Source organism: Oncorhynchus kisutch, linkage group LG26 (assembly GCF_002021735.2).
Source record: "Oncorhynchus kisutch isolate 150728-3 linkage group LG26, Okis_V2, whole genome shotgun sequence".
In the NCBI taxonomy this organism is placed as follows: Eukaryota; Metazoa; Chordata; class Actinopteri; order Salmoniformes; family Salmonidae; genus Oncorhynchus; species Oncorhynchus kisutch.
In genome coordinates, this window is record NC_034199.2 from 47970403 (window position 1) to 47997573 (window position 27171).

The following is a 27171-nucleotide window of genomic DNA, read 5'->3' on the forward strand; positions in this document are numbered from 1 at the left end:
CCAAATTGTACTGCTTACCTTGACGATGTGGCGATTCATTCATCTACTTGGTCTGATCATCTCTCCACTTTGAAAAGGTTTCAGCGGTTGGAGAATGCTTCTTTAACCCTCAATTTAGCCAAGTGTCAGTTTGGGAAGGCTACAGTGACTTACTTAGGGAAACAAATGGGACGAGGTCAGAGGTCACTGGCAAAGTGGAAGTAGTGTTGCTTTTCCTTTTTCCACGACTTGCCGCCAGTTGATTCCTGGGGATTCCTGGGGTACTATCGTACATTCTGTAAGAATTTCTCGACTGTAGTAGCTCCCCTTACATCTCTGCTTAGTCCCAAAGTACCATTGAAGTTGTCCCAGGACTGTAACTATGCTTTTGAATCCGCTAAAGCACTACTTTGTAGTGCCCCAGTGCTTGCCGCCCCCAACTTTGACAAACCTTTTAAGTTGGAGGTAGATGCTAGTATAGTGGGGGTGGGTGCGGTTCTCTTACAGGAAGATGAAGACGGAGTGGATCGGCCCGTCAGTTTCTTCTCCCGTAAATTCAACTCGTGTCAGTCAAGGTACTCTACCATTGAACAAGAGACGCTGGCTTTATTGCTAGCCTTACAGTTCTTTGAGGTATATGTGGGCTCCAGTGCCTTGCCTATACTGGTCTTTAAGGACCATAATCCTTTGGTGTTTTTGAAGCAAATGAACAATCAGAACCGCTGCCTTATGCGGTGGGCACTGGTGAGTCCAAACAGCATGACCTGGTACTCATTATGCCCACTGGCAGTGTTGAAGGCTGTCTTCCACTCATCCCCTTCGCGTATCCGAACCAGGTGGGAGGTATTCCCAAGGTCAAGCTTGGAAAAGATGGTAGCCCCCTGGAGAGGTTTCGAAAGCTGTGGAGAGGAGTAGTAGGGGGTAACGATTCTTGATTGTTATGTCATTAAGGCCCCGGTAGTCAATGTACGGATGCAGGGTCTTGCCCTTCTTTTCCACAAAGAAAACCCTGCGCCGGCAGGAGATGCTGAAGGACGGATGCCTCCAGCAGCCAGAGAGTCCTCAATATACTCCTCCATGGCCTTGGTCTCCTGGCTGGATAGGGAATATAGCCGACCACAAGGCGGGGTGATGCCTGGGAGAAGGTCAATGGCACAATCGTAGGGACGATGCGGGGGAAGAGAAGTATCCCGTGCCTTGCTGAAGACCTCCAGGAGGTCATGGTACTCTGCGGGGACGGCAGAGACATCCGAGGCTTGACTTAAGCCCAGAGGAGGCCGTCTCGGGAAAGGCTGTGCTGCTTTGAGGCAATGGGAATTGGAGAACAGACTCCAACCCAGGATTGAACTCGTGGTCCAGTCAATAACGGGGTTGTGTTTTTGGAGTCAAGAAAATCCCAAAACAACAAGAACATGGGGAGACTCAATGAGGAGAAGCTGTATAACCTCACCGTGATTTCCTGAACCCCGCAGATTAACAGGAACAGTGCTGTCGGTTACTCTTCCAATGGAGGGGCCGTCCAGTGCTCTAGCGTCCATAGGAACAGAGAGGAGTTGAGTGGGGATACCTAATTCAGAACCTAGGGTAGCGTCCATAAAACTCTCACCCGCCCCAGAGTCAATGAGACTTAGACTGATCTCCCCACAGCAGTATCACAAAAAATGTCCGGTTGATGGGAATTAGAGGATTCCCAGTCTGGCTCACCAGAGTACTTGTACCTACTAAAGAAAGAGGTCTCTTAACCGGACAGGTGGCTGTATAATGTACCGCAGCACCACAGTACTTGACAACTGTTGGAACTTAGCCTATGTGAACATTCCCTAGGCAATAATCTAGCTCTGCCCAGTTGCATAGGTTCCGGTGTATCTGACTCACTCATCGCGGAGGATTCTCGGGTGGCTTCGGGTCTTCTCGGGGACTTCCAGATGGGGGACTAGGGTATCGTGTTCAGAATACCACAGACGGGGGGCTAGGGTATCGTGTTCAGAATACCACGGACGGGGGACCAGGCTAGGGTATCGTGTTCAGAATACCACGGACGGGCGACCAGGCTAGGGTATCGTGTTCAGAATACCACGGACGGGGGACCAGGCTAGAAGAGTGATGCATCATTTCAAAAGGATTGCTTTAATCAGAGACAAGGCTGGAGGCATGAATCACTGTACTGTGTTAGGTGAGATGTTCAAGCCTCGACCAGGTTCTGATAATGTGTTCGTGTGACTCACTGTCTGGCATAGACTCTTTGTCTCTCCTGCTGTTAAAAAACACTCACACAAACAAGGACGCACACACACACACACACTGTTTAAACATACACACACGCACACACACACTGTTGAAACACAAACACACAGATTGGTACATCTGGAGAGCTCCTCTGCTCTGTCTGCTGGAAGGTTGGGCCAGTTTCTCTGTCTGGTGGGAGGTTGGGCCAGTTTCTCTGTCTGGTTGGTCCAGTTTCTCTGTCTGATTGAGCCAGTTCCTCTGTCTGGTTGGAGGTTGGCCCAGTTCCTCTGTCTGGTTGGAGGTTGGCCCAGTTCCTCTGTCTGGTTGGTCCAGTTTCTCTGTCTGATTGAGCCAGTTCCTCTGTCTGGTTGGAGGTTGGCCCAGTTCCTCTGTCTGGATGGGCCAGTTTCTCTGTCTGGTGGGAGGTTGGGCCAATTTCTCTGTCTGGTGGAAGTTTGGGGCAGTTTCTCTGTCTGGTGGGAGGTTGGGCCAGTTTCTCTGTCTGGTTGGGCCAGTTTCTCTGTCTGGTGGGAGTTTGGGCCAGTCCAGTCCACTGTACAGCTGCTGCACAGGGAAATATCTGCTCTGAGGCAACCAACCAGACACATATATATGCCCAAGACAAAATATTTAAGTGCCTTTGAACAGGCAAAACTGGTCCACCACCCAAAGGACATCCAGCTAACTTCACACAACTGTAGGAAGCATTGGAGTCAAGATGGGCCAGCGTCCCTGTGGAACGCTTTCAACACCTTGTAGGGCCCATGCACCAATGAATATATTAGGAAGTTGTTCTTAATGTTTTGTACGCTAAGTGTATAAACAAAAGTCTGATGCACACACACACACACACACACACACACACACATACTTCATTTTGATTAGCGTAAATAAATCACATAATATATATATATATATATATATATATACAAAGAAAGTGTATTCCTCAATTACAGCTACAGAGACCAGAACCCACAGACATCCACCACTGACTCCAGGCGTTCATCGCTGCCAAGCTTTGGAAAAATAACCACTGTGTGTGTGTATTAAATGCCTCTGTGTATTTACCCAGTAAGTTGTAAGCAAGAGAGACATTGTGACTCATAGCTGAAGCCAAAGCATGGTCTGAGCTTGCGGAATAAGCTTAAAGGTCAACTTAAAGGTCAACTGCCCCTTTAGAACCAACTTTTCTGGTTTTCAATGTCGCATCGATAGGAGTCAGAAACATCAACTATAGTGTCAAAATTGAGCCATTATACGGAGCCATTCTCCCGTCCTCTGGTTATACGCATTTCCCTGCCTCGCCAGAAGATCGTCACTACTCTAGCTATCCTCATATCGACTGGATACCTGTTGCTTGCTTACCTGCTTACCTGCTCACAAGCAAACCATGAAATATATCGTTGCCGAGCGTAGGTCTTCAGACCTTGTAACCAGCTTTTTTGTTTTCGAAGTAGAAATTCCCATTTTTACATCTCAGTCTCTTTGTAGCTAGCCTCACTGCTAGCTATTGAGAATGAGTTGCATCGTGGGCTAACTTGGCTCGCTTGCTGAGAGGCCAGCTAACACACTATCATTAGTAGCTCCGTTCTCTAGTCTAGTTAAGCTATGTTCACACATTGTCTTAGCTAGACCGACCCTCTCTGCCTTCACGGCAACGTCGGTCGCGGGAGCATTTTATCTGAAGGCTAACTCGGTCACTCGGTTTCCTTCAGCCAGCACTGAGCTAGCCACGACACACCTTCATTACGAGGTAGAATCACGGATTACAAAGGGAAAACCAACCACATCGCCGACACTGCCTTGCTCCCGGACAAGCTAAACACCTTCTTCGCTCCACTATGAAGAGAACACCGACGCCACCAAGGACTGAAGGCTCTCGTTTTCTGTGGCCGATGTGAGTAACAGCAAGGATGTCTGCCCAGACGACATCCCTAGCCGCGTCATCAGCATGCGCAGACAAGCTGGCTGGAGTGTTTACGGACATAGTCAATGAGCTATAGGCAACATTCGCACTGAGCTAAAGGGGCTGCCGCTTTCAAGGAGCGGGGCTCAAACCCGGAAGCTTATAAGAAATCCCTCTGGCAAGACCAACTGGCAAGTGTCTTCACTGACATTTTCAACCTCTCCCTGTATGAGTCTGTAATACCAACATGTTTCAAGCAGACCACCATAGTCCCTGTGACCAAGAACACAAAGGTAACCTGCCTAAATTACTATGTCTGTAGCCATGAAGTGCTTTGAAAGGCTGGTCATGGCTCACATCAACAAAATTATCCCAGAAGCCCTAGACCTACTCCAATTTGCATACCGCTCCAACAGATCTACAGATGATGCAATCTCTATGGCACTCCACACTGCTCTTTCCCACATGGACATAAGGAACACCTATGTGAGAATGCTATTGACTACACATTGACTACAGCTCAGCATTCAATACCACAGTGCCCTCAAATCTCATGCCTAAGCTAAGGACCCTGGGACTAAACACCTCCCTCTGCAACTGGATCCTGGACTTCCAGACGGGCCGCCCCCAGGTGGTAGGGGTAGGCAACGACACATACCACCCAAGCCATTAGCCTCCAGAACAGCTAATCAAAAGGCTACCCAGACAATAGGCACTGCCCCTCACCCTCTTTTTTCTCTGCTGCTACTCTCTGTTATTATCTATGCATAGTCACTTTAATAACTCTACTACATGTAAATATTACCTCAATTACCTCGACTAACCGGTGCCCCCTCACATTGACTCTGTACCGGTACCCCCTGTATATAGCCTCCACATTGACTCTGTACCGGTACCCCCTGTATATAGCCTCCACATTGACTCTGTACCGGTACCCCCCTGTATATAGCCTCCACATTGACTCTGTACCGGTACCCCCTGTATATAGCCTCCACATTGACTCTGTACCGGTACCCCCTGTATATAGCCTCCACATTGACTCTGTACCAGTACCCCCTGTATATAGCCTCCACATTGACTCTGTACCGGTACCCCCTGTATATAGCCTCCACATTGACTCTGTACCGGTACCCCCTGTATATAGCCTCCACATTGACTCTGTACCGGTACCCCCTGTATATAGCCTCCACATTGACTCTGTACCGGTACCCCCTGTATATAGCCTCCACATTGTCTCTGTACCGGTACCCCCTGTATATAGCCTCCACATTGTCTCTGTACCGGTACCCCCTGTATATAGCCTCCACATTGACTCTGTACCGGTACCCCCTGTATATAGGAACTCAAATCCTTCTGTTCACCTGATTTAGAATTCCTCACAATCAAATGTAGACCGCATTATCTACCAAGAGAATTCTCTTCGATTATAATCACAGCCGTATATATCCCCCCCAAGCAGACACATCGATGGCTCTGAACGAACTTTATTTAACTCTCTGCAAACTGGAAACGATTTATCCGGAGGCTGCATTCATTGTAGCTGGGGATTTTAACAAGGCTAATCTGAAAACAAGACTCCCTAAATTTTATCAGCATATCGATTGCGCAACCAGGGGTGGAAAGACTCTGGATCATTGTTACCCTAACTTCCGCGATGCATATAAGCCCCTGCCCCGCCCTCCTTTCGGTAAAGCTGACCACGACTCCATTTTGTTGATCCCTGCCTACAGACAGAAACTAAAACAAGAAGCTCCCACGCTGAGGTCTGTCCAACGCTGGTCTGACCAAGCTGACTCCACACTCCAAGACTGCTTCCATCACGTGGACTGGGAGATGTTTCGTATTGCGTCAGACAACAACATTGACGAATACGCTGATTCGGTGTGCGAGTTCATTAGAACGTGCGTTGAAGATGTCGTTCCCATAGCAACGATTAAAACATTCCCTAACCAGAAACCGTGGATTGATGGCAGCATTCGTGTGAAACTGAAGGCACGAACCACTGCTTTTAATCAGGGCAAGGTGTCTGGTAACATGACTGAATACAAACAGTGCAGCTATTCCCTCCGCAAGGCTATCAAACAAGCTAAGCGCCAGTACAGAGACAAAGTAGAATCTCAATTCAACGGCTCAGACACAAGAGGCATGTGGCAGGGTCTACAGTCAATCACGGACTACAGGAAGAAACCCAGCCCAGTCACGGACCAGGATGTCTTGCTCCCAGGCAGACTAAATAACTTTTTTGCCCGCTTTGAGGACAATACAGTGCCACTGACACGGCCTGCAACGAAAACATGCGGTCTCTCCTTCACTGCAGCCGAAGTGAGTAAGACATTTAAACGTGTTAACCCTCGCAAGGCTGCAGGCCCAGACGGCATCCCCAGCCGCGCCCTCAGAGCATGCGCAGACCAGCTGGCCGGTGTGTTTACGGACATATTCAACCAATCCCTATACCAGTCTGCTGTTCCCACATGCTTCAAGAGGGCCACCATTGTTCCTGTTCCCAAGAAAGCTAAGGTAACTGAGCTAAACGACTACCGCCCCGTAGCACTCACATCCGTCATCATGAAGTGCTTTGAGAGTCTAGTCAAGGACCATATCACCTCCACCCTACCTGTCACTCTAGACCCACTCCAATTTGCTTACCGCCCAAATAGGTCCACAGACGATGCAATCTCAACCACACTGCACACTGCCCTAACCCATCTGGACAAGAGGAATACCTATGTGAGAATGCTGTTCATCGACTACAGCTCGGCATTCAACACCATAGTACCCTCCAAGCTCGTCATCAAGCTCGAGACCCTGGGTCTCGACCCCGCCCTGTGCAACTGGGTACTGGACTTCCTGACGGGCCGCCCCCAGGTGGTGAGGGTAGGCAACAACATCTCCTCCCCGCTGATCCTCAACACTGGGGCCCCACAAGGGTGCGTTCTGAGCCCTCTCCTGTACTCCCTGTTCACCCACGACTGCTTGGCCACGCACGCCTCCAACACAATCATCAAGTTTGCGGACGACACAACAGTGGTAGGCTTGATTACCAACAGCGACGAGACGGCCTACAGGGAGGAGGTGAGGGCCCTCGGAGTGTGGTATCAGGAAAATAACCTCACACTCAACGTCAACAAAACTAAGGAGATGATTGTGGACTTCAGGAAACAGCAGAGGGAACACCCCCCCATCCACATCGATGGAACAGTAGTGGAGAGGGTAGCAAGTTTTAAGTTCCTCGGCATACACATCACAGACAAACTGAATTGGTCCACTCACACAGACAGCATCGTGAGGAAGGCGCAGCAGCGCCTCTTCAACCTCAGGAGGCTGAAGAAATTCGGCTTGTCACCAAAAGCACTCACAAACTTCTACAGATGCACAATCGAGAGCATCCTGGCGGGCTGTATCACCGCCTGGTATGGCAACTGCACCGCCCTCAACCGTAAGGCTCTCCAGAGGGTAGTGAGGTCTGCACAACGCATCACCGGGGGCAAACTACCTGCCCTCCAGGACACCTACACCACCCGATGCTACAGGAAGGCCATAAAGATCATCAAGGACATCAACCACCCGAGCCACTGCCTGTTCACCCCGCTGTCATCCAGAAGGCGAGGTCAGTACAGGTGCATCAAAGCTGGGACCGAGAGACTGAAAAACAGCTTCTATCTCAAGGCCATCAGACTGTTAAACAGCCACCACTAACATTGAGTGGCTGCTGCCAACACACTGTCAACGACACTGACTCTACTCCAGCCACTTTAATAATGGGAATTGATGGGAAATGATGTAAATATATCACTAGCCACTTTAAACAATGCTACCTTATATAATGTTACTTACCCTACATTATTCATCTCATATGCATACGTATATACTGTACTCTATATCATCGACTGCATCCTTATGTAATACATGTATCACTAGCCACTTTAACTATGCCACTTTGTTTACATACTCATCTCATATGTATATACTGTACTCGATACCATCTACTGTATCTTGCCTATGCTGCTCTGTACCATCACTCATTCATATATCCTTATGTACATATTCTTTATCCCCTTACACTGTGTATAAGACAGTAGTTTTTTGGAATTGTTAGTTAGATTACTTGTTCGTTATTATTGCATTGTCGGAACTAGAAGCACAAGCATTTCGCTACACTTGCATTAACATCTGCTAACCATGTGTATGTGACAAATAAAATTTGATTTGAATTGATTTGACATTGACTCTGTACCGGTACCCCTTGTATATAGCCTCCACATTGACTCTGTACTGGTACCTCCTGTATATAGCCTACACATTGACTCTGTACCGGTACCCCCTGTATATAGCCTCCACATTGACTCTGTACCAGTAACCCCTGTATATAGCCTACACATTGACTCTGTACCGGTACCCCCTGTATATAGCCTCCACATTGCCTCTGTACCAGTAACCCCTGTATATAGCCTCCACATTGACTCTGTACCGGTACCTCCTGTATATAGCCTACACATTGACTCTGTACCGGTACCTCCTGTATATAGCCTACACATTGACTCTGTACCGGTACCTCCTATATATAGCCTCCACATTGACTCTGTACCGGTACCCCCCTGTATATAGCCTCCACATTGACTCTGTACCAGTACCCCCTGTATATAGCCTCCACATTGACTCTGTACCAGTACCCCCCTGTATATAGCCTCCACATTGACTCTGTACCGGTACCCCCTGTATATAGCCTCCACATTGACTCTGTACCAGTACCCCCTGTATATAGCCTCCACATTGACTCTGTACCAGTACCCCCTGTATATAGCCTCCACATTGACTCTGTACCGGTACCCCCTGTACATAGTCTCCACATTGACTCTGTACTGGTACCCCCTGTATATAGCCTCCACATTGACTCTGTACCGGTACCCCCTGTATATAGTCTCCACATTGACTCTGTACCGGTACCCCCTGTATATAGCCTCCACATTGACTCTGTACCGGTACCCCCTGTATATAGCCTCCACATTGACTCTGTACCGGTACCCCCTGTATATAGCCTCCACATTGACTCTGTACCGGTACCCCCTGTATATAGCCTCCACATTGACTCTGTACCGTAATACCCTGTATATAGCCTCCACATTGACTCTGTACCGTAATACCCTGTATATAGCCTCCACATTGACTCTGTACCGTAATACCCTGTATATAGCCTCCACATTGACTCTGTACCGTAATACCCTGTATATAGCCTCCACATTGACTCTGTACCGTAACACCCTGTATATAGCCTCCACATTGACTCTGTACCGGTACCCCCTGTATATAGCCTCCACATTGACTCTGTACCGTAATACCCTGTATATAGTCTCCACATTGACTCTGCACCCTGTATATCGCCTCGCTATTGTTATTTTACTGCTCTTTAATTATTTGTTACTTTTGTTACTTTTTTTTGTTGGTATTTTTCTTAAACTGCATTGTTGGTTAAAGGCTTGTAAGTAAGCATTTCACTGTAAGGTCTACTACACCTGTTGTATTCAGCATTTCACTGTAAGGTCTACTACACCTGTTGTATTCATCATTTCACTGTAAGGTCGACTACACCTGTTGTAGTCAGCATTTCACTGTAAGGTCTACTACACCTGTTGTATTCAGCATTTCACTGTGAGGTCTACTACACCTGTTGTATTCAGCATTTCACTGTAAGGTCTACTACACCTGTTGTATTCAGCATTTCACTGTGAGGTCTACTACACGTGTTGTATTCAGCATTTCACTGTAAGGTCTACTACACCTGTTGTATTCAGCATTTCACTGTAAGGTCTACCTACACCTGTTGTATTCAGCATTTCACTGTAAGGTCTACTACACCTGTTGTATTCAGCATTTCACTGTAAGGTCTACCTACACCTGTTGTATTCAGCATTTCACTGTAAGGTCTACTACACCTGTTGTATTCAGCATTTCACTATAAGGTCTACTACACTTGTTGTATTCAGCATTTCACTATAAGGTCTACTACACCTGTTGTATTCAGCATTTCACTATAAGGTCTACTACACCTGTTGTATTCGGCACATGTGACAAATAAAATTGTATTTTATTTTATTTGAGATACTCTCTCTCGTAGTATCAGAGAACCGGGGTTACGCAAGTAACCTTTAGTTATTCTCATGCTGGTCAGTCAGCATAAACAGATCTTGGACCATGGATGAGGACAGTTGTGTTCTGTGATTGGGATCTCTTTGAAGAGTCTCTCTCTGTGAGGTACTGTAAGTGAGAAGAAACAGGACAATGACATTTAGGCTTTATGGCTGCATTTACACAGGCAGTCCAATTCTGATCTTTTTCCCAACTAAATGGTATTTTGACCAGTCATATCAAAGCTTTACACATCAGATATATTTTGCAGAGCTGATGTGAATGGTCAAAACACCAATTCTGAATTGGGCTACCTGTGTAAACATAGCCTTAGAGAATAATGTCATTGTCCTGTTCTTCTCACTTACCTCACAGCCCATGATGATGATGATTATCTAATCTGGTCTCAGATCTGTTTCGTGCTCTCTCGCCAACTCCTATGGTCATTGTCACGTTGGTGTTGATATTGCCTAATCGTTTCTGTTTACTCTAGACGCTCTGCAACGTGACGTTAATTAAGTTACTTTTAATTCTTAAACGGAAATTGTAGTTTATTTTGACGCAGGGCAGCAGAGAGACGCATATGAACTACGATTACTAACTAACTAACTATTAGTAACTAATTACTAACTATCTACTATTTAAGAACAAAATGGAACTCAAGATTTCTTTTTTTTTCACATGACAGAGTTTTCAGAGTAAACGGAATCCGTTATAAACCGTTTTGCTACGGCAACTAATGAATGAATTGGGGCTGTGAAGTTTCCACAGGGACGATGACTCTCTTTCTCTCTCCAGGCTGACGATGACCATCTGGTTTGAGTCTGAAAACTGAGGGAAGAAGAGAGCCTCCTCTCTCCTTCCCTCAACTCCCCTCCCTGTGGCCTCGTGATCACGGCATATGAGCAAAACGTGCTGGACTGGCTGAGACTGAGCAGAATTGGAGGTAATTTATTAAGTGCTCATTCTACCACAAGACAATGATAACTTACTCCTATCTATGTTCTCATTGTGTTTCTTAGAATGAGGAGGGGGACCTGGTAATGCTGAGGCTGAAGGAGGAGGGGGACCTGGTAATGCTGAGGCTGAGGGAGGAGGGGGACCTGGTAATGCTGCAGCTGAGGAAGGAGGGGGACCTAGTAATGCTAGGGCTGAGGGAGGAGGGGGACCTGGTAATGCTGAGGCTGAGGGAGAAGGGGGACCTGGTAATGCTGTGGCTGAGGGAGGAGGGGGACCTGGTAATACTGAGGGAATCTGTAGAAAGACCCGGGTTCAATCCCAGGCTGTGTCACAGTCGGCCGTGACCGGCAGACCCATGAGGCGGCGCACAATTGGCCCAGCGTCGTCTGGGTTAGGGGAGTGTTTGGCCGGCCGGGATTTCCTTGTCCCATTGCGCTCTAGCGACTCCTTGTGGCGGGCTGGACGCCTACACGCTAACTTCGGTCGCCAGCTGGATGCTGTTTCCTCCGACACATATATCACTAAATTTGAGGAGAGATACGAGTAAAAGTTTTTTTAAAATAAAAAAATGTTAAAAGTTTTTTTTTTAAGTACAAAAAAATATATAACAGGTACTTGCCAGACTTAGTGCGCTACACATCGGCTGTGGAAGGAGACTACCTGCACACTAGTCCGCCAACTAGTCTCCATCCATGCACGCAAGCGCATAGATTTACAGCACCACAAATGTCTGGCAGAGCCCTTAAACGAGGGGCTCTTAAAATAGTTTAAACATAATTTTACTTAAATCCACTCTCTCTCTTGAGTTTTACAGCAATCTGTTGACACTAAATTACCGATGTGATTAAGAACTAAAGTCAGGGCTCAGTATTTAATCTTTGATGTCATGATGTCACATTCCACACAGCCTCTCTACATAACAACTTCAATACGCTTACATTTTCTTCTTATTTTTTTAAAAGTATGTTATTATTCCACTGTATAGTGCACTACTTTATACCGGGGCCCTATAGAACCCTATTCCCTATATACTGTATAGTGCACTACTTTATACCAGGGCCCTATAGAACCCTATTCCCTATATACTGTATAGTGCACTACTTTATACCGGGGCCCTATAGAACCCTATTCCCTATATACTGTATAGTGCACTACTTTATACCGGGGCCCTATAGAACCCTATTCCCTATATACTGTATAGTGCACTACTTTATACCGGGGCCCTATAGAACCCTATTCCCTATATACTGTATAGTGCACTACTTTATACCAGGGCCCTATAGAACCCTATTCCCTATATACTGTATAGTGCACTACTTTATACCAGGGCCCTATAGAACCCTATTCCCTATATACTGTATAGTGCACTACTTTATACCGGGGCCCTATAGAACCCTATTCCCTATATACTGTATAGTGCACTACTTTATACCGGGGCCCTATAGAACCCTATTCCCTATATACTGTATAGTGCACTACTTTATACCAGGGCCCTATAGAACCCTATTCCCTATATACTGTATAGTGCACTACTTTATACCGGGGCCCTATAGAACCCTGTTCCCTATATACTGTATAGTGCACTACTTTATACCAGGGCCCTATAGAACCCTATTCCCTATATACTGTATAGTGCACTACTTTATACCGGGGCCCTATAGAACCCTATTCCCTATATACTGTATAGTGCACTACTTTATACCAGGGCCCTATAGAACCCTATTCCCTATATACTGTATAGTGCACTACTTTATACCAGGGCCCTATAGAACCCTATTCCCTATATACTGTATAGTGCACTACTTTATACCGGGGCCCTATAGAACCCTATTCCCTATATACTGTATAGTGCACTACTTTATACCGGGGCCCTATAGAACCCTATTCCCTATATACTGTATAGTGCACTACTTTATACCAGGGCCCTATAGAACCCTATTCCCTATATACTGTATAGTGCACTACTTTATACCAGGGCCCTATAGAACCCTATTCCCTATATACTGTATAGTGCACTACTTTATACCAGGGCCCTATAGAACCCTATTCCCTATATACTGTATAGTGCACTACTTTATACCAGGGCCCTATAGAACCCTATTCCCTATATACTGTATAGTGCACTACTTTATACCAGGGCCCTATAGAACCCTATTCCCTATATACTGTATAGTGCACTACTTTATACCGGGGCCCTATAGAACCCTATTCCCTATATACTGTATAGTGCACTACTTTATACCAGGGCCCTATAGAACCCTATTCTCTATATACTGTATAGTGCACTACTTTATACCGGGGCCCTATAGAACCCTATTCCCTATATACTGTATAGTGCACTACTTTATACCGGGGCCCTATAGAACCCTATTCCCTATATACTGTATAGTGCACTACTTTATACCAGGGCCCTATAGAACCCTATTCCCTATATACTGTATAGTGCACGACTTTATACCAGGGCCCTATAGAACCCTATTCCCTATATACTGTATAGTGCACTACTTTATACCAGGGCCCTATAGAACCCTATTCCCTATATACTGTATAGTGCACTACTTTATACCAGGGCCCTATAGAACCCTATTCCCTATATATCGTGTACTACTTTATACCGGGGCCCTATAGAACCCTATTCCCTATATACTGTATAGTGCACTACTTTATACCAGGGCCCTATAGAACCCTATTCCCTATATAATGTATAGTGCACTACTTTATACCGGGGCCCTATAGAACCCTATTCCCTATATACTGTATAGTGCACTACTTTATACCAGGGCCCTATAGAACCCTATTCCCTATATACTGTATAGTGCACTACTTTATACCGGGGCCCTATAGAACCCTATTCCCTATATACTGTATAGTGCACTACTTTATACCGGGGCCCTATAGAACCCTATTCCCTATATACTGTATAGTGCACTACTTTATACCGGGGCCCTATAGAACCCTATTCCCTATATACTGTATAGTGCACTACTTTATACCGGGGCCCTATAGAACCCTATTCCCTATATACTGTATAGTGCACTACTTTATACCAGGGCCCTATAGAACCCTATTCCCTATATACTGTATAGTGCACTACTTTATACCAGGGCCCTATAGAACCCTATTCCCTATATACTGTATAGTGCACTACTTTATACCGGGGCCCTATAGAACCCTATTCCCTATATACTGTATAGTGCACTACTTTATACCGGGGCCCTATAGAACCCTATTCCCTATATACTGTATAGTGCACTACTTTATACCAGGGCCCTATAGAACCCTAATCCCTATATACTGTATAGTGCACTACTTTATACCAGGGCCCTATAGAACCCTATTCCCTATATACTGTATAGTGCACTACTTTATACCAGGGCCCTATAGAACCCTATTCCCTATATACTGTATAGTGCACTACTTTATACCGGGGCCCTATAGAACCCTATTCCCTATATACTGTATAGTGCACTACTTTATACCAGGGCCCTATAGAACCCTATTCCCTATATACTGTATAGTGCACTACTTTATACCGGGGCCCTATAGAACCCTATTCCCTATATACTGTATAGTGCACTACTTTATACCAGGGCTCTATAGAACCCTATTCCCTATATACTGTATAGTGCACTACTTTATACCAGGGCCCTATAGAACCCTATTCCCTATATACTGTATAGTGCACTACTTTATACCGGGGCCCTATAGAACCCTATTCCCTATATACTGTATAGTGCACTACTTTATACCGGGGCCCTATAGAACCCTATTCCCTATATACTGTATAGTGCACTACTTTATACCGGGGCCCTATAGAACCCTATTCCCTATATACTGTATAGTGCACTACTTTATACCAGGGCCCTATAGAACCCTATTCCCTATATACTGTATAGTGCACTACTTTATACCGGGGCCCTATAGAACCCTATTCCCTATATACTGTATAGTGCACTACTTTATACCAGGGCCCTATAGAACCCTATTCCCTATATACTGTATAGTGCACTACTTTATACCGGGGCCCTATAGAACCCTATTCCCTATATACTGTATAGTGCACTACTTTATACCGGGGCCCTATAGAACCCTATTCCCTATATACTGTATAGTGCACTACTTTATACCGGGGCCCTATAGAACCCTATTCCCTATATACTGTATAGTGCACTACTTTATACCAGGGCCCTATAGAACCCTATTCCCTATATACTGTATAGTGCACTACTTTATACCGGGGCCCTATAGAACCCTATTCCCTATATACTGTATAGTGCACTACTTTATACCGGGGCCCTATAGAACCCTATTCCCTATATACTGTATAGTGCACTACTTTATACCGGGGCCCTATAGAACCCTATTCCCTATATACTGTATAGTGCACTACTTTATACCGGGGCCCTATAGAACCCTATTCCCTATATACTGTATAGTGCACTACTTTATACCGGGGCCCTATAGAACCCTATTCCCTATATACTGTATAGTGCACTACTTTATACCAGGGCCCTATAGAACCCTATTCCCTATATACTGTATAGTGCACTACTTTATACCGGGGCCCTATAGAACCCTATTCCCTATATACTGTATAGTGCACTACTTTATACCAGGGCCCTATAGAACCCTATTCCCTATATACTGTATAGTGCACTACTTTATACCAGGGCCCTATAGAACCCTATTCCCTATATACTGTATAGTGCACTACTTTATACCCGGGGCCCTATAGAACCCTATTCCCTATATACTGTATAGTGCACTACTTTATACCAGGGCCCTATAGAACCCTATTCCCTATATACTGTATAGTGCACTACTTTATACCAGGACCCTATAGAACCCTATTCCCTATATACTGTATAGTGCACTACTTTATACCAGGACCCTATAGAACCCTATTCCCTATATACTGTATAGTGCACTACTTTATACCAGGGCCCTATAGAACCCTATTCCCTATATACTGTATAGTGCACTACTTTATACCGGGGCCCTATAGAACCCTATTCCCTATATACTGTATAGTGCACTACTTTATACCAGGGCCCTATAGAACCCTATTCCCTATATACTGTATAGTGCACTACTTTATACCGGGGCCCTATAGAACCCTATTCCCTATATACTGTATAGTGCACTACTTTATACCAGGGCCCTATAGAACCCTATTCCCTATATACTGTATAGTGCACTACTTTATACCGGGGCCCTATAGAACCCTATTCCCTATATACTGTATAGTGCACTACTTTATACCGGGGCCCTATAGAACCCTATTCCCTATATACTGTATAGTGCACTACTTTATACCGGGGCCCTATAGAACCCTATTCCCTATATACTGTATAGTGCACTACTTTATACCGGGGCCCTATAGAACCCTATTCCCTATATACTGTATAGTGCACTACTTTATACCGGGGCCCTATAGAACCCTATTCCCTATATACTGTATAGTGCACTACTTTATACCGGGGCCCTATAGAAACCTATTCCCTATATACTGTATAGTGCACTACTTTATACCGGGGCCCTATAGAACCCTATTCCCTATATACTGTATAGTGCACTACTTTATACCGGGGCCCTATAGAACCCTATTCCCTATATACTGTATAGTGCACTACTTTATACCGGGGCCCTATAGAACCCTATTCCCTATATACTGTATAGTGCACTACTTTATACCAGGGCCCTATAGAACCCTATTCCCTATATACTGTATAGTGCACTACTTTATACCAGGGCCCTATAGAACCCTATTCCCTATATACTGTATAGTGCACTACTTTATACCGGGGCCCTATAGAACCCTATTCCCTATATACTGTATAGTGCACTACTTTATACCAGGGCCCTATAGAACCCTATTCCCTATATACTGTATAGTGCACTACTTTATACCAGGGCCCTATAGAACCCTATTCCCTATATACTGTATAGTGCACTACTTTATACCAGGGCCCTATAGAACCCTATTCCCTATATACTGTATAGTGCACTACTTTATACCAGGGCCCTATAGAACCCTATTCCCTATATATCGTGTACTACTTTAGACCGGGGCCCTATAGAACCCTATTCCCTATATATAGTGCACTACTTTAGACTGGGGTCTATAGAACCCTATTCCCTATATATAGTGCACTACTTTAGACTGGGGTCTATAGAACCCTATTCCCTATATATAGTGCACTACTTTTAGGGTTCCATTTGGGACATAGACAAGGAGTCTGGAGGTTGAGGAGAAGGACTGGCTGTCTCTGAGTATCAACCAGGTCATAGACTGACTGTCTCTGAGTATCAACCAGAACATAGACTGACTGTCTCTGAGTATCAACCAGGTCATAGACTGTCTGTCTCTGAGTATCAACCAGGTCATAGACTGTCTATCTCTGAGTATCAACCAGGTCATAGACTGACTGTCTCTGAGTATCAACCAGGAGAAGGACTGACTGTCTCTGTATCAAGCCATCAGACTGACTGTCTCTGTGTATCAAGCAGAACATAGACTGTCTGTCTCTGTGTATCAACCAGGTGATAGACTGACTGTCTCTGTGTATCAAGCCATCGGGTCATAGACTGACTGGGTGAGACGAGGGTGAGTCTTGCATCTTGGCTGGTTGGTCAGAAGTGCTGAATACTGGTATTTTGGTATTTGAGACCCAGACAGGGCCAGACAGCAGCTGGGAGACCAATTTAGTTTTAACAGCATCGTCTCTATTTCCCCAATCTGGTGTCTTCATCAACTTCAGACTATAGAGTTAAGACAGATCCATGCCTGCTGCCTCCCAGCCGTTTCACCCCAGAGAGACTGTGACTGGATAGGGCAGACTCCTCTTAGCCGTTTCACCCAGAGAGACTGTGACTGGATCGGGCAGACTCCTCCTAGCCGTTTCACCCAGAGAGACTGTGACTGGATCGGGCAGACTCCTCCTAGCCGTTTCACCCAGAGAGACTGTGACTGGATCGGGCAGACTCCTCCTAGCCGTTTCACCCAGAGAGACTGTGACTGGATCGGGCAGACTCCTCCTAGCCGTTTCACCCAGAGAGTCTGTGACTGGATCGGGCAGACTCCTCCTAGCCGTTTCACCCAGAGAGACTGTGACTGGATCGGGCAGACTCCTCCTAGCCGTTTCACCCAGCGAGACTGTGACTGGATCGGGCAGACTCCTCCTAGCCGTTTCACCCAGAGAGACTGTGACTGGATCGGGCAGACTCCTCTTAGCCGTTTCACCCAGAGAGACTGTGACTGGATCGGGCAGACTCCTCCTAGCCGTTTCACCCAGAGAGACTGTGACTGGATCGGGCAGACTCCTCCTAGCCGTTTCACCCAGAGAGACTGTGACTGGATCGGGCAGACTCCTAGCCGTTTCACCCAGAGAGACTGTGACTGGACAGGGCAGACTCCTCCTAGCCGTTTCACCCAGAGAGACTGTGACTGGATCGGGCAGACTCCTCCTAGCCGTTTCACCCAGAGAGACTGTGACTGGATCGGGCAGACTCCTCCTAGCCGTTTCACCCAGAGAGACTGTGACTGGATCGGGCAGACTCCTCCTAGCCGTTTCACCCAGAGAGACTGTGACTGGATCGGGCAGACTCCTCCTAGCCGTTTCACCCAGAGAGACTGTGACTGGATCGGGCAGATTCCTCCTAGCTAAATGTGCTAATCAAAATGGGAACCAATCTATTTAACCAGGGATCCTGTATTCAATCGTTACTGTTTTGATCTAGTCCAGCTGGACTCATGGACGTGCGTGGGGAAACAGAATAGACGAGAGAAATAGTTGACATCACTCAATTTGTTCTATTAGGGATGTCAGGGTCAGGGGTCAGGGGTCAGGGAGTGTTTGAACTGAGAGTGTTGTTGTATGGACCTCTGATCTCTCCAGGTCCTTCCCTGGTCCTCCCCTGGTCCTTCCCTGGTCCTCCCTGGTCCTTCCCTGGTCCTTCCCTGGTCCTCCCCTGGTCCTTCCCTGGTCCTTCCCTGGTTCTCCCTGGTCCTTCCCTGGTCCTCCCTGGTCCTTCCCTGGTTCTCCCTGCAACAACCCTACTATCGCCTTCCACTGTCTACTGAGGTGCAGGGGAGGAGTCTCCTATTTCCTTGTCTCCTATTTCCTTGTCTCCTGTCTATTGTGGTGCTAGGGAGCAGTCTCCTATTTCCTTGTCTCCTGTCTATTGTGGTGCTGGGGAGAAGTCTCCTATTTCCTTGTATCCTATTTCCTTGTCTTCTGTCTATTGTGGTGCTGGGGAGCAGTCTCCTATTTCCTTGTCTCCTATTTCCTTGTCTCCTGTCTATTGTGGTGCTGGGGAGCAGTCTCCTATTTCCTTGTCTCCTATTTCCTTGTCTCCTGTCTATTGTGGTGCTGGGGAGCAGTCTCCTATTTCCTTGTGTCCTACTACTATTATTTTAATGGAAAAGGTTCAGTGCTACATGATGTCATTACACACACACACACACACACACACACACACACACACACACACACACACACACACACACAGGCGCACACACACAGGCGCACACACACAGGCGCACACACAGACACACACAGACACACACATACACACAGGCACGCACACACATACACAGGCACACTCAGGCACACACACATACACACACACACACACACACACACACACACACACACACACACACACACACACACACACACACACACACACACACACACACACACACACACACACATATTTGGGCTTACTCCCTCTTTCTTTAGTCATGGTGAACGTTTCCAGCTGTTTCTTTCTGGAGGGACTTTGACTCTGAAAGTTATGTTGTCACACACAGAGCAAGGCAACATAATGAGAACAAGATGCAGTGTTCTACACACACACACACGCACGCACACACACACGCACACACACACACGCGCACACGCACACGCACACGCACGCACACGCGCACGCGCAGCAACAGCCTGCTTCCTTTCACTATATGAAACAATAAGACCAGTTATGTATGACCTCACTAGAGACAGATCACATGACCCTGCTAAAAACAGATCACGTGACCTCACTAGAGACAGATCACATGACCCCGCTAGAGACAGATCACATGACCCCGCTAAAAACAGATCACATGACCTCACTAGAGACAGATCACATGACCTCACGAGAGACAGATCACATGACCTCACTAGAGACAGATCACATGACCCCGCTAGAGACAGATCACATGACCCCGCTAGAGACAGATCACGTGACTCCACTAGAGACAGTGACAGATCACGTGACCCCACTAGAGACAGAGACAGATCACGTGACCCCACTAGAGACAGAGACAGATCACGTGACCCCACTAGAGACAGATCACGTGACCCCACTAGAGACAGATCACGTGACCCCACTAGAGACAGATCACGTGACCCCACTAGAGACAGAGACAGATCACGTGACCCCACTAGAGACAGATATAGATCACGTGACCCTACTAGAGACAGAGACAGATCACGTGACCCCACTAGAGACAGATATAGATCACGTGACCCCACTAGAGACAGAGACAGATCACGTGACCCCACTAGAGACAGGTCACGTGACCCCACTAGAGACAGATCACGTGACCCCACTAGAGACAGAGACAGATCACGTGACCCCACTAGAGACAGATATAGATCACGTGACCCTACTAGAGACAGAGACAGATCACGTGACCCCACTAGAGACAGATATAGATCACGTGACCCTACTAGAGACAGAGACAGATCACGTGACCCCACGAGAGACAGATCTCCCATATCTGTTGGGTGAAATTCTACAGTGTGCATTCACAGCATTAAGATGTGTGGTCCGTTGCCATGCGAAAAGGGAAACCAGTGGAGAACAAGCAACATTGTAAATACAACCTAGAATTGATCTGCTTATTTATTCTCCCTTTCATACTTCAACTCCTTGCAGATTGTTACAACACTGTACATAGCAACTAATATAACATTTGAAATGTCTCTATTCTTTTCAGACGTTTGTGAGTGCAATGTTTCCTGTTAATTTCTCTTCATTTGGCAATGTAAGCATGTTTCCACATTGAATTGAGATCCAGCAGCAGCAAATCAATTCAGTTCAAAGGACTCCATTGTCATGGGAAACATGTGTTAACATTGTCATAGCAAGTGAAATAGATAATAAACAAAAGTGAAATAAACAATAAGAAATAACCGTAAACATCACACTCAAGTTTCAAAGGAATAGACACATTTCAAATGTCATATTATGTCTATATACCGTGTTGTAACGATGTGCAAATGGTTAAAGTACAAAAGGGAAAATAAATAAACATAAATATGGGTTGTATTTACAATGGTGTTTGTTCTTCACTGGTTGCCCTTTTCTTGTGACAACAGGTCACAAATCTTGCTGCTGTGATGGCACACTGTGGAATTTCACCCAGTAGATATGGGAGTTTATCAAAATTGGATTTGTTTTTTTTTTACTTCTTTGTGGATCTGTGTAATTTGAGGGAAATATGTCTCTCTAATATGGTCATACATTGGGCAGGAGGTTAGGAAGTGCAGCTCAGTTTCCACCTCATTTTGTGGGCAGTGAGCACATAGCCTGTCTTCTCTTGAGAGCCATGTCTGCCTACGGCGGTCTTTCTCAATAGCAAGGCTATGTTCACTGAGTCTATACATAGTCAAAGATTTCCTTCATTTTGGGTCAGTCACAGTGGTCAGGTATTCTGTCAGTGTGTACTCTCTGTTTAGGGCCAGTCACAGTGGTCAGGTATTCTGCCAGTGTGTACTCTCTGTTTAGGGTCAGTCACAGTGGTCAGGTATTCTGCCAGTGTGTACTCTCTGTTTAGGGCCAAAGAGCATGGTGGTTATGATGTCGTTTAGGACCTTGCGTGTGGCTGAGGTGCACCCATGAGCAGCTCGGAAACCAGATTGCATAGCGGAGAAGGTACGGTGGGATTCGAAATGGTCGGTGATCTGTTTGTTAACTTGGCTTTCAAAGACCTTAGAAAGACAGGGTAGGATAGATATAAGTCTGTAACAGTTTGGGTCTAGAGTGTCTCTCCCTTTGAAGAGGGGGATGACCGTGGCAGGTTTCCAATCGTTGGGGATCTCAAACGATACGAAAGAGAGGTTGAACAGGCTAGTAATAGGGGTTGCAACAATTGTGCCGGACAATTTTAGAAAGACGGGGTCCAGATTGTCTAGCTCAGCTGATTTGTATGGGTCCATATTTTGTAGCTCTTTCAGAAAATCAGCCTTCTGGATTTGAGTGAAGGAGAAATGGGGAGGCTTGAGCAAGTTGCTGTGGGTGGTGCAGGGCTGTAGACCGGGGTAGGGGTAGCCAGGTGGAAAGCATGGCCAGCCGTAGAAAAATGCTTGTTGAAATTCTCGATTATCTTAGATTTATTGGTGGTGACAGTGTTTCCTATCCTCAGTGCAGTGGGCAGCTGGGAGGAGGTGCTCTTATTCTCCATGGACTTTACAATGGGTTTTGGGTTTGTGCAGGATGCAAATTTCTGTTTGAAAAGCTAGCCTTTGCTTTCCTAACTGCCTGTGTATATTGGTTCCAAACTTCCCTTAAAAGTTGCATATCACGGGGGCTATTCAATGCTAATGCAGTACGTCACAGGATGTTTTTGTCTTGGTTAAGGGCAGTCAAGTCTGGAGAGAACCAAGGGCTATATCTGTTCCTGGCTCTAAATTTTTCAATGGGGCATGCTTATTTAAGATGGTGAGGAAAGCACTTTTATCTTTCCAGGATACCCGGGGCAGGTCGATTAGAAAGGCCTGCTCGCTGAAGTGTTTTAAGGAGCGATTGACAGTGATGAGGGGTGGTCCTTTGACCACAGACCCATTACGGACGCAGGCAATGAGGCAGTGATCGCTGAGATCCTGGTTGAATACAGGTGTATTTAGACGTATTTAGCACGTTGGTCAGGATGATACCTATGAGGGTGCCCGAGTTCACGGATTTGGGATTGTACCTGGTACCTGGTAGGTTCCATGATAATTTGTGTGAGATTGAGGGCATCTATCTTAGATTGTAGGAAGGTGGGGGTGTCAAGCATATCCCAGTTTAGGTCACCTAACAGTACAAACTCTGAAGATAGATGGGGTGAAATTAATTCACATATGGTGTCCAGGGCACATCTGGGGGCTGAAGGGGGTCTATAACAAGCGGCAACAGTGAGAGACTTATTTCAGGAAAGGTGGATTTTTAAAACTTCTTATGAATGGGGGCAGTATTGAGTAGCTTGGATGAAGAAGGTGCCCAGAGGTGCCCAGAGTAAACTGCCTGCTCCTCAGTCCCAGTTGCTAATATATTCATATTATTAGTATATTTGGATAGAAAACGCACAGAAGTTTCTAAAACTGTTTGAATGATGTCTATGAGTATAACATAACTCATATGGCAGGCAAAAACCTGAGAAAAAAATCATACCAGGAAGTGGGAAATCTGAGGCTTGTAGTTTTTCAACTCAGCCCCTATTGAAGATAGAGTGGGATATTGGTCATCTTGCACTTCTTAAGGCTTCCACTAGATGTCAACAGTCTTTACAACCTTGTTTGATGCTTCTACTGTGATGGGTGGCTGATTGAGAGGGGAATGAGTCAAAGGTCTGCCAGCAGCCACGAGCTGGTCATGCACATTCACATGAGAGGTAGCTCCCGTTCCATTGCTTTTCTGAAGACAAAGGAATTCTCCAGTTGGAACATTATTGAAGATTTATGTTTAAACATCCGAAAGATTGATTCTATACACGTTTGACATGTTTCTACGGTCTGTAACAGAACTTTTCGACTATCCCGTTAGCGGGATCTCATCCCTAAGAAGTAGAAGCTTGAACTGTTTGGGCAGAGACAGTATGACAGCCTGCAGAGTTCTATCTCTGTAGTAGAGTGCAACGCCACCCCCTTTGGCAGTTCTATCGTGGCGAAAAATGTTATAGTTGGGGAAGGAAATTTCAGAATTCTTGATGGCCTTCCTCTGCCAGGATTCAGACCCGGCTAGAACATAAAGTACAATGGGTTCCATAACTAATTCAAGTATTTTTATCCAGATTCTAATTGGTATGTCACATTTCATGTTCCTTTTGATGGCATAGCAGGCTTTGTCTCTCAGATAGTTCACAGATTTGTGGAAGTTACCTGTGGCGCTCCTGTTTAGGCCAAGGTATGTACAGTTGTTTGTGTGCTCTAGAGCAACGGTGTCTAGATGGAATTTGTAGTCCTGGCAACTGGACCTTTTTTTGGAACACCAATATTTTTGTCTTACTGAGATTTACAGTCAGGGCCCAGGTCTGTCAGGATCTGTGCAGAAGATCTAGATGCTGCTGTAGGCCCTCCTTGGTTGGTGTCAGAAGCACCAGATCATCAGCAGACATAAGCACTAGATCCATTCCATTGCCTAGTTACTTTACCCTGCCCTTTACATTCTAGTTACTTTACCCTGCCCTTTACATTCTAGTTACTTTACCCTGCCCTTTACATTCTAGTTACTTTACCCTGCCCTTTACATTCTAGTTACTTTACCCTGCCCTTTACATTCTAGTTACTTTACCCTGCCCTTTAAATTCTAGTTACTTTACCCTGCCCTTTACATTCTAGTTACTTTACCCTGCCCTTTACATTCTAGTTACTTTACCCTGCCCTTTACATTCTAGTTACTTTACCCTGCCCTTTACATTCTAGTTACTTTACCCTGCCCTTTAAATTCTAGTTACTTTACCCTGCCCTTTACATTCTAGTTACTTTACCCTGCCCTTTAAATTCTAGTTACTTTACCCTGCCCTTTACATTCTAGTTACTTTACCCTGCCCTTTACATTCTAGTTACTTTACCCTGCCCTTTACATTCTAGTTACTTTACCCTGCCCTTTACATTCTAGTTACTTTACCCTGCCCTTTAAATTCTAGTTACTTTAGCCTGCCCTTTACATTCTAGTTACTTTACCCTGCCCTTTACATTCTAGTTACTTTACCCTGCCCTTTAAATTCTAGTTACTTTACCCTGCCCTTTACATTCTAGTTACTTTACCCTGCCCTTTACATTCTAGTTACTTTAGCTTTACATTTTAGTCATTTACCAGATGCTTTTGTTCACAGCAATTTACAGGACCAATTAGTAGAGTTAATTGCCTTGCTCAAAGGCACATATTTTCTTTTTTTCCACGTAGTCAGCTCAGGGATTCAAACCAGCAACCTTTTGGTTACTGGCCGTACGCTCTTACCCACTAAGCTACCTGCCACCCTGTACATCACTTCCTCAAATACCTCATACCCCTCATCATTGATATGGTACTGATACTCTCTGATTGATTACTAAAGCACAATTTCTCTCTAGTACTTTTCTCTTAGCTTCTAGGAAAAGGGTGAACTAAACCATCACTAATGTGTAAGGTTAGGATTGTGGGATGGGAAGCTAATCCTAGATCTTTACCTACTAGGTACTACCTACAGTTGGTGAAAACTTCACCCCGGAGCTTGTTTCATCAGGCTGCATGGGTTGTCTACTCCATAATGTGGACATTGCTGCCCTCTATTGGTTAAATAATGCAGGTACAAGACATAGCTGTGACTCGCACGTCTGGTCTGGTGACATTAATACAGACATCGGAGAGACAATCAGTATAGTTCATTATTTTGGTTTTTAGTTGTTGTTAAAGTCAAATATTATGGATGACAACATGTTTTTCAAATCCAATCTAAAATAAAATAATTAAAATATCCTTTCAGACTGCAGACAGCCTGCAGGCTGACAGATTATTCACATAGTGGGCTCAGGAATTCTAACCAACGACCTTACGGTCACTGGCCCAACACTCTTAACCACTAGGCCGATCTGCTGCCCCAATGTGTCCTTGAGCAAGCCACTTAACACCAATTGCTCATGTATGTCGCTCTAGGTAAGAGCGTCTGCTAAATTACTTAAAATGTAAACACACAGCTGTTAAATATTACAGAATTTGTATTTATTTTTTATTGTCATTAAAGTACAGAAAACATAACTGGTATAAAAAAAATGACTTCACAGATGTTTTTAAAATGTGCCATAAAAGGTCAAAAGGAGTTCGAATCGTCGTCTCTGAAACAGAGGGGCATTTGGTACCTTCACATCTTCACATTCCTTCCGGCAGGAAGAGACAAAACTCTTCTGTCTTTTCTCTCGCTCTGATTCGCTCTTTTTTTCTCTAATTCATCGTTCACACCTCTCTCTTTGGATATTTCTCCTTAGCCAATCGGTGACGTCGGTGACGTCAGTGCTGTAACTTTGCCTAACATTGTAGCCATTATTATGGCCCCATTAGGTGATTACATAAGGTTAGGATTCTGTATGAGCCACGTGTGTAAATTGGGACGTGTACATGCGTCTGTATGAGAGCGCGTGTTTGTTTGTGTGTGTGTGTGTGTGTGTGTTTGTGTGTGTGTGTGTGTAGCAATGCTCTTTGGCCTTGTTCAATGGTCTGTAACCTCTCTCTGGCACTGTTGAAGTTACACAAGTCACTAGATTGGTCTGAAACAGCTCTCTGGCCCCGTTCAGCGTACCAGAGTCACTAGAGTGGTCTGTATCAGCTCTCTGGCCCTGTTCAGGTTACCAGAGTCACTAGAGTGGACTAGAGTGGTCTGTAACAGCTCTCTGGTCCTGTTTAGGTTACCAGAGTCACTAGAGTGGTCTGTATCAGCTCTCTTGCCCTGTTCAGGTTACCAGAGTCACTAGAGTGGACTAGAGTGGTCTGTAACAGCTCTCTGGTCCTGTTCAGGTTACCAGAGTCACTAGAGTGGTCTGTAACCTCTCTTCGGCCCTGTTGAGGTTACCAGAGTCACTAGAGTGTCCTGTAACAGCTCTCTGGCCATGTTCAAGTTACCAGAGTCACTAGAGTGGTCTGTAACCTCTCTACGGCCCTGTTCAGGTTACCAGAGTCACTATAGTGGTCTGTAACCTCTCTACGGCCCTGTTCAGGTTACCAGAGTCACTAGAGTGGTCTGTAACCTCTCTACG